This window comes from Nymphaea colorata, chromosome 9 (assembly GCF_008831285.2).
Source record: "Nymphaea colorata isolate Beijing-Zhang1983 chromosome 9, ASM883128v2, whole genome shotgun sequence".
Taxonomy (NCBI): Eukaryota; Viridiplantae; Streptophyta; class Magnoliopsida; order Nymphaeales; family Nymphaeaceae; genus Nymphaea; species Nymphaea colorata.
The window spans coordinates 8,194,812-8,203,585 of NC_045146.1; positions in this window are offsets into that span (position 1 = coordinate 8,194,812).

The following is an 8,774-nucleotide window of genomic DNA, read 5'->3' on the forward strand; positions in this document are numbered from 1 at the left end:
TTAACCTTCATTTTTTTTAGCCATGTTATTCATTACACTATGTCTATGTTCCTGTATCATTCACACAATAATGCACATATTTCATTGTTGATTTGCAAAATTCATGCGTCATGTAGAATTTCAGCTTTTGCATTCATCACTCTGTCTCGTCAAAAAACCTGCTGACTCTAGCTAGGCACCATGGTTTTCAGCTATGATGCTGGGAATGTCAATGATGATAGGAATATATTAAGTAATAAGATTGGATTTTATGGTTAGTTTAGGAATCAAAGATTTTGAAAACTTTTCATTTGATGTAACTATTTTTTTTGGAAAGTTACTAACTAGACAAATCATTGAATTAAGAGAGTTGCACCAAAAAGGGATGGTAGATGTTTTGCAAAATTTGATGTCATCCATCCAAGGTGTCAACATGGGATGAAACCTTTTTTGTCAATTCATATAATTAGGTTTCATCTTATTAATGTAGCCTAACTAATTAATTTTATGCAAGTCATACCTTAGTTAGGGTTGGAGTTAAGCTGCATTTATGATTTTGTTATACTATGTCTCTCCAATTCCCATACTTTAGAGGATATTCAGATGCGGAAGCTAAAGATCACCATTTTTATAAGTTGCTAGCTTATATGAGGAAGGTTTTTTGGTAAGATGAAATAGTTAGAACTAGAGATGAAAACCCAAGACTTTAATGATCTAACCTATAGTTTAGGAAACTCATCTTCTAGTCAGGGAACTCTCCAAGTTGGTGCCATCTAGGAGATCTTCCTAGATGTGAACAATCATGGAGATGGAACTTGAATAAGTAATTTATTTGAGATATTGAGGAATTTAACTAATTATTGTGGACTAATTAATTTAACAATTATTTTTTGGCTTGAAGTCAGCTTAGGTAGGTTAACCATGTTCTTGGGCCCAATATGCATTGAAGTTTCATCCAATTTGGGCAGCACTAGTCCCCACTAATTTTTGAATCTTTTAAATCCAAGTTGTTGAGGACTTTGGCCGTGCTGCAAGATGGGATCAAGTCTCCAATGTGCCAAGAGTCTGCACATTAGTTTCCAGCCACGTTCATGCCCTTTAGGTTTGTTAAGTTGTCACCATAAGTTGACTGTTTTAACATATATTTGTTTTGCATGTACTTACAACTATCTCGGATATATCAAATCCATAAATTCCAGACCTCATAAGTCTTGGGATGGGTATAACATTAATATGCTATAAAATGCATTGTGTTTTTCCATACCAGCAGACAAACCATCAATTTTCAGCCTGAACCTAGCATATTTAATCCCTCTTTTTCTCATCCAAAGTTGCTCAACAGATAATAAGAGCATTTCTGCATATTGTAGAATGCAGTTTTCTAGTGCAACTTTGGCGACTCCTAGGAAAAGTTCCTTCTATCACTTTCAATTTTGTCATTTTGAGGTGTTATTTAGATATGCCTTGATGTTGTCTGAGCAATTTCATGCAAATTTAAGGTTGTTAGCTTGTGCCTCTCTTCCAAGGAACTCGAGCAGTTTTCTGTAACATACTATTCTGTTTTGTGCTAAAGTAAAACTTTTATACCTATTCATTGCATCATTTCTCTGTCATTTGGACAGGTTTTTTTTTTAATTTGTTGCTTTCATATGTTTTTTTGATATATCCAGAAGTCGTGGTTCAAATTTCATGTAAATCAGAGTATCTTTAGGGTGTCTACCATATCCAACTTTCAAGCTGTTTTCTGTTTTAACAGGCCTAGTTTCCTACAGGATTAGTCTATAATCCAATTTGTCACATTGTAGATTGGGTCCCATTGTTTGCATCAATGAGTTGTCACTTCGTCTGGCCTTTTCAGCAAGTATAGGACACATCAGATTGATGCCATGGCCATCACAAGCCTGTATGGGAGTCAATTAAACCAGTTGTCTAGGTTAGTTTCCCGCATGTATCTATGTCATTTCTTGTTGTAAGTCGGCATGCAATATTGGGATTGTGTTGTGCAACGTATGGGGTTGCCTCCCTTGTGATTAAATGCAGTTAGACTCACCATAGGTTTGCACATATTTTTTGTTTTCTCGTGTTTGCAATATGTTTTGCAGTATGATCATAGTTAATTTTCTTTATCTTTTTTATGCATTGGCTAGGAATGCATTTTTTATAGTTTGTTTTCTATGCATGCACATAACTTGAGTTCAATTCTTTATCTGTTGGCGATACATGGATGTCGTCGTACACATGCATTATTACCCTTTTAGCAACAAATGTGGGTTTGTTACCATCCATGTAGTTATCTGGCGATTGCTACCTATAGAAAGTCGAATGCCTTGGCATCTTCTACTGTACAATTTCTAAATGTGCATCGTGTTTTCAAACTTATTCCAAGTTCGTTTGCAATTTTTTCTTTGAAAGTTCAAGTTTTCTATTTGATTTTCAAATGACTTCCAAATTATTTTCCATATTCATTTTCAAAATTTTATTTTCATTTTTGATTTCCAAAGATGGTACCAAATCATTTTCCAACATTTGCATGCATCATGTAGTCATAGGTTGCATGTCATGACCTATGATGAAAGAACATTGCAGTCTTTTTCATGGGTGATGCCTTGGAGGTCATAACTTTTCCAAAACCAATCTGCTTTCCAAACTTTAGGCTCATATGCATATGCATTCACTTTTTGTTGTTCATTAGGATCTATGCATAACACTTAAACATAGCATTAACCGAGTTACCTTGGACCCTGGATCTGTTACCTCTTATTAAAGTGTGAGGAACCGCCAATCCTTATACTGCTAGGATGAGTCCCATCTTTATTTCATCAGAATAGAGGTGAGTTTATATTTTTGCATCAAGGATGCACACAAGGGTTTCCAAAAAAAAGACTGCACATAAACTAAGTGGCGACTGTGATGAGACGTTCAAATTTTAGATGCTAACAAATTGGCATTTATGGTGGGGCCTGTCTTTAAAGACCTTACCTAGTTACTTTTACTGATGTGCATTAGTAACTGCCCTACCTTTAGGGCAAGTTTTCTGCAAAACTAATGCACCAGATGTCATGAACTAGCAAGACCATTCCAACAAATACACCTGATGTCATGGACTAGCAAGACCATGCCAACACAGTAGTTTGCAAAGTTAACCAAGTAACAGTTTCATATATAATGTTGACAGGAACATTTTTTTCAAGTTTCTGCGTTGTTCTCCAAGGCCATGCAGAAAGACAGCTGGTTTTGGCAAAAGAAAAATCTTTAAACTAGTTGCGAATGCTAAATGAGGCAAAGCTTTAATGTGGGATTAGAGTGGCCCTGAAGTTTTCTCTCTTTGCCCAGACTTGGCTCTTCTGTATTTCTTGTAAGACTCAAATTTCTCTATATAGCAGGATGCACTTATAGAAGCTCTAAACACGAACTGGCAATAGTACCATCCTACACGACTCAAAGTTTCTCTATATTAATAAGCAGACCAAATTCGGTCTATCAAGAGCCCTTTGCTTTTGAGCCTAAAAGAGGAGTGGATCATGGATAATCATTTGGATCTATTAGGTGTTGCTCCAATTTAAAACAAGACGTGCGGCAGAAGCCCCTCGGTGAGCGGGTGAACGTGGGTCCGCCGATCTACCCCCTGTTGGATTTTGTGTTTCTCCAGATCGTCCAAATCAACAACTAAAAGTTTCTTGTTTTTAAATGACCAATTTGTTCATGTACACAGTGAGAACGAGAGAGAGAAAGAGAGAACATGTGATGTTCCCTTGTTCAAAAAACTTACAATCTACAAGATTTCAACAATCTCATTGGTGCCCACAATCTAGGATATATTTTATATTACTTTCCAGTTAGTGAATTTGCCGAAGATTTCATACTTGTGACAGAAGAGAAGAGCATGAAAAGCCACACCGAATCTACCATTCAACAAGAATCTATTGATATAGCGCATGCGACAAGGCCGCTTATCTCGAAAAATGAGCACGATAAGATGATGTTTTGGCAGCTTACAGGTTCGTGCTTTCAGTTTGTTAAGCGAATCATAGTTTCCTTTTTAAAAACAGTCCAAATTGACTTTAAATTGTTTAATTTTTCTCCTCATCATGCTAAACATCGAGTAATATTTGTTTGAAATTTATGGTACATTTAGCCATTTTTTTAATCCAGTCACCTAGTAGCCAGAAAATATATATATATATATATATATATAGAAAAGAGTGAATAGTGATTCTGGCTATCAAGGTCACCCAGCTTATAAATATTTTCCTATAAAAAAAGTTGATGTTACTAGATATCCCATAGCTGTTGGATAGATAAAATTTAAAAATTGACACCATCAACTGTTGCCACCCCATAAACCATTGCTAAGTTAAGTCGAATTTTCTGAGTTAAGTCGTGCTTGAGCTGGCCGAACTAGAGGCCGTGTGCAGCCAAACAGCAAACTGGGACAAAAGCGCAAGGACTATGATAGCACAGAGATTAATCAGTGAGAAGGAAAACAACCAAAAGAGTGGTTGGAACATACCAGACAACGTGAATGATGAAGCCATCCAGATTAACTAAGAAAACTAGAAGAAGAAGAAGCGCTTGTCCTGAAGTTACATTTAATAAATTATTTCGAACATTTGGTCGCCTGATCAGACAGCTTTTTGGCAATAGAATATGAGAGAAAAGGACTTAGGACGTGTTGTTGAGTCACTCTATGTGCGTGTGTGCACGCGTCTGTGTGCAGGGGTTCGAATCCCTCCTTGCCCACAACCAGCCCCAAAAGGAAAGGCCCCTTGCTTTCCTTCATTACCTCTAGGTAGGAAAATGGCGATTAGGATAAATCTGATGGAGACTTTGAAAAAAATACCATAGGCTTGATCAGGACAAGTATGTTCGGGATTCACTGATTCTTTCTCGTCCTGGAGCAGAACTGCCCTCCTCAATTGATATGATGATTCAATTTCCGCGAAAGGTAGGGAGGGCTGCGTGCATGTGTATTTGTTTGTGTCAAAGTACCAAATTTTAGAAGGCCTGTTCGAACACATGGAACTTAATTTACTGTAAAGATGGAAATCTAGTTCAAATTGGACGGAGAGTTCGAGCTGTAGACAAACATGAACTTTAGTGTGGGGAGTTTTGGAACCACTATGGAACTTTAGTACCGGCATTAAAGTTTCACCTGAACACCTGGAACTTATTCAGGTTTAGATATATATGTGCATTTTGAGATGTCGAAAATCAACAGCTCTAGATGGCAAAGAATCGGGACTTTCTCACGAAGTCATTTTAAACTAAAGCATGTTCTGTAGTAAATAAATAATTTATTTATTAATTTTAGCCTACGCTATCTGCTATTATTTTTGTAATGCTTTTGTTCATTGAGAAGCTACTTGCACCGAATCAACTCTACAAACCACATAGACGGGGTTGGGTTTTTACAATATCAAAACATTGGCATAAAAATCCCCGCTGTATTCATCCATGAATGACTAGCAAATTTGTTTATCAGTTGGGGGACGTAATTATCTCAGTCAACGAATCCGGTCACTTCCATAAAATAGAGACAAAATAGTATCCCATTTAATGCGGTGCAGACTACCAACTAAACAGATTAAAAAATTATTGATCTGTTTAATTTCTGTTGCATTAAGGCGGTGCAGACTACCAACTTGATCTTGCATGCCTTAACTAATTGACAATCAGGTAGGAAAATATCAGCAAGACTGAACTCATATGCCTCCCAAAAGAACAAAGAGGAGGAACATTTAGGCAAACGTAAGAATTTGAGCATTAATTGGTTCAATATTATACAACAGGTCCAAGTGGGTTTGGTTTACCTAATTGGGTCATCTCTACATGATAAGTCATTTTGTGGTCCATTTAGTTGGTTAACCGACTTTGGCAAACCAAACCTGCAATCTGTTCCAATGACTAAATCAAGTCATGCACCTAACTAGAAATTTAGTTTTACATTGAACTGACCGATAGTTCACATTGGTTAGACTCAAATATGTGGATTTTAATATAAAATTCTTACGAAGCTGTGAAAAGAATGACACCTTAAAAGGTCTCGCTTCTCTTTCACAAACAATTTGGCTTCTTGTTACAATACTAACACAATAGAGACAACACTTTCACTTTTCATATATATCTCATTCATAGTCTTAATGGCTTCATATATTTAATATCATCATAGTCGGCAAGTTTGTCGGTCAGATTCGGGAATCACTCGAGTCAGCTCAGAAATAGCACCGAGGCTTGAAGAAACTGGACCTGAAGTATCCAGCCTGGATCGAGATGGTCGAAGTCCGACACGACAATACCTTATGGTTTTTTGATACAAACGGTTAGTTGCTCACCCAAGCTGAGACGTAAACCGTGTCTTTCGAACCGCATATATCCTCGGCATTTCCCGCCTGTCTCAACCTTCTGCTGAATGCGTAAGAGGGTTTTACCAGGCATGGAGGGCACTAGTCACCAGCATCGACCATACACTAGTGTCGACTGTTCATTCGCAAACGAACGCTCGTGCTTGGCATTGAACCCGTCTATTTATGAAAAGACTAGATCACACATTAAAAAACAATTTATGAATAATTAGCATATTTCATAAGGATCCTAATAGCACGTATGAAATGCCGTATGATCATTGAATTTGCAAAAACAATAGATGAAATTTGAAAGTCTTGTTTGATTTCCCGATCATTAAAGTTGCAAAAGCCATCATTGAAATTTGAAAGTCTTGTTTGATTCTTTTCCATAGATTGTAACAAAATGAAAACTATCAACCAAACATAAATAGTTATTTCTTTATAATTAGCTTCCATAAAACAAGCTTCTAGCAGATTGATCCAGAGCAATGCTGTAAAAGCTGTATCGTAATGCGTAGCAGTTGGGGCGACCTATATGCATATCATAAGTACATTGTAAACATATCATAAATTTATTTTTAAATTTATAAAAAATAAAAATTTCAAAAAAACAAGAAACATCAAGAAAAGTGTTTTATATATAAAACAACTCATCACAATACCACACACACAATAAACATTTATAATTTGTAATCCAGTCAAATAATAATAATAAAGTTCGAAGTCTTAAGGTCTCTGGCAGTAAAAGTTTTACTGTTTTACATCATGTCATCAAAGATTTAAAACATATAATCTATCTATTCATCTTCTTTATCTTTATTATAATCTTCATCCTCATTTGCTTCATTGCCTTTATCCCTTTCAAGTGGAATGTCTTCACAAGCATATGCAGACCCTTTTTCTTCACCAAATACTCCCACTCCTTCAATGTTCAACCACTCAATATAATCATCGTCAAGTAGGGTAGCTGGTTCTTTTTCAACCCAATAATCTAACACATCTATATATTCTAGGCTAATGGGGTCAAATTGGATATGATGTTTCTAATTGCCTAATTTTAAAAGCAACAAGAGAAAAAGTTAGCGAATTTTTTAAAAATAAATTGTTAAACAAGCTTATTTACAATTTGTTTTAACTTGAACGAAGACGAGGTCGTTAAGCTTTTTGTGTTCCAATCCATTCCCTTTCTTACTAAGGAACTGTTGGAACATACTTCAATTTCAACCACATCCATTAGCATTGCATGTCTAATTGAGGAATCAAATTGCCAACTTTCTAAGTTCTAGCCAGTCGACCCCAAACATACTCCACTATACATATACAAACTTAAGAAACTAATGCTTTTGAGGTGGAGCTAGAAACTTTTGACCAAGGGGCACAAAACATATAATGAAAAAAAAGCTTGGAAGTTAAAATCGCTATAACCTAAAAAGCAATGCAAATATCCATAACTATAAAACAAATTTATAGTTGGATTCAAAAAGTAAATAAAATAACCATATTTCTGTACAGATTTATGATTGGCCCCAAAAACAAATCAAATAACTATTTCTGCACAGATTTATAATTGGCCCCCAAAATAAAACAAATAACTACAGTTTCATACAGATAAACAATTAGCTATAGTTGTGTATAGTTTACAACTGGGCCCCCAAAAGCAAAACAAATAACTATAATTGTGAACGAATTCACATTCTTATCCGTCAGCTTTTCATATTCTTGAAATAAAGCATGATTGCTTCATAATTTATGTTGTCAAATGTATCCTTCTCAATGTAAGTCATTAAAGCATCATTAACCCCGTCATCTTCCATTTTGTTATGAAGCTGAGGCGGACTTTTGATAGTTTTCATGGCTGAAAATTCTCTTTCAATGCTTGTTGTTTGCAACTGGTAAAGTTAGTGCCAACTTGATCAACAAATACACCAAGGAAATACTATGTGTTTTTCAGATATCACCATCATTTGTGCAAGTTTTACTAAAGAATTTAAATTTGAAAATTTCATATAGGTCTTTATATCTTTAATGTATACTTCTAATTGACTTCTAAGTCTTTCCATGTCTATTCTATGAAACTCTCTAGGATAGGACTCAACAAGACGAATTAGTTTATCTATATCAAAAGAAGAAAACAAATTCTTTAGGATCAAACATGACACTTAAAGAAGAAGCTCTGTATTTACCTCTGTAAAACAATTATTTAGCTCTTGAAGCTGCATATCAATGATAGCATAGAACACCTCAACATGATGTTGATGCAAACAAGTCATCTTTTCAGCTGTATGCCGCTTGGTCGTCCTTGAGGAGTGTATATCTAATCTAAATTTGGCATTGAAATATCAAATTTGTTGCAAAATATAGATATTTTGTTTATAAGAGAGTCCCCACCATCATCTGTTAGATCCTAAAGGCCTCGTCTTGTTGTAACAACTAAATTCATAACATTCACAA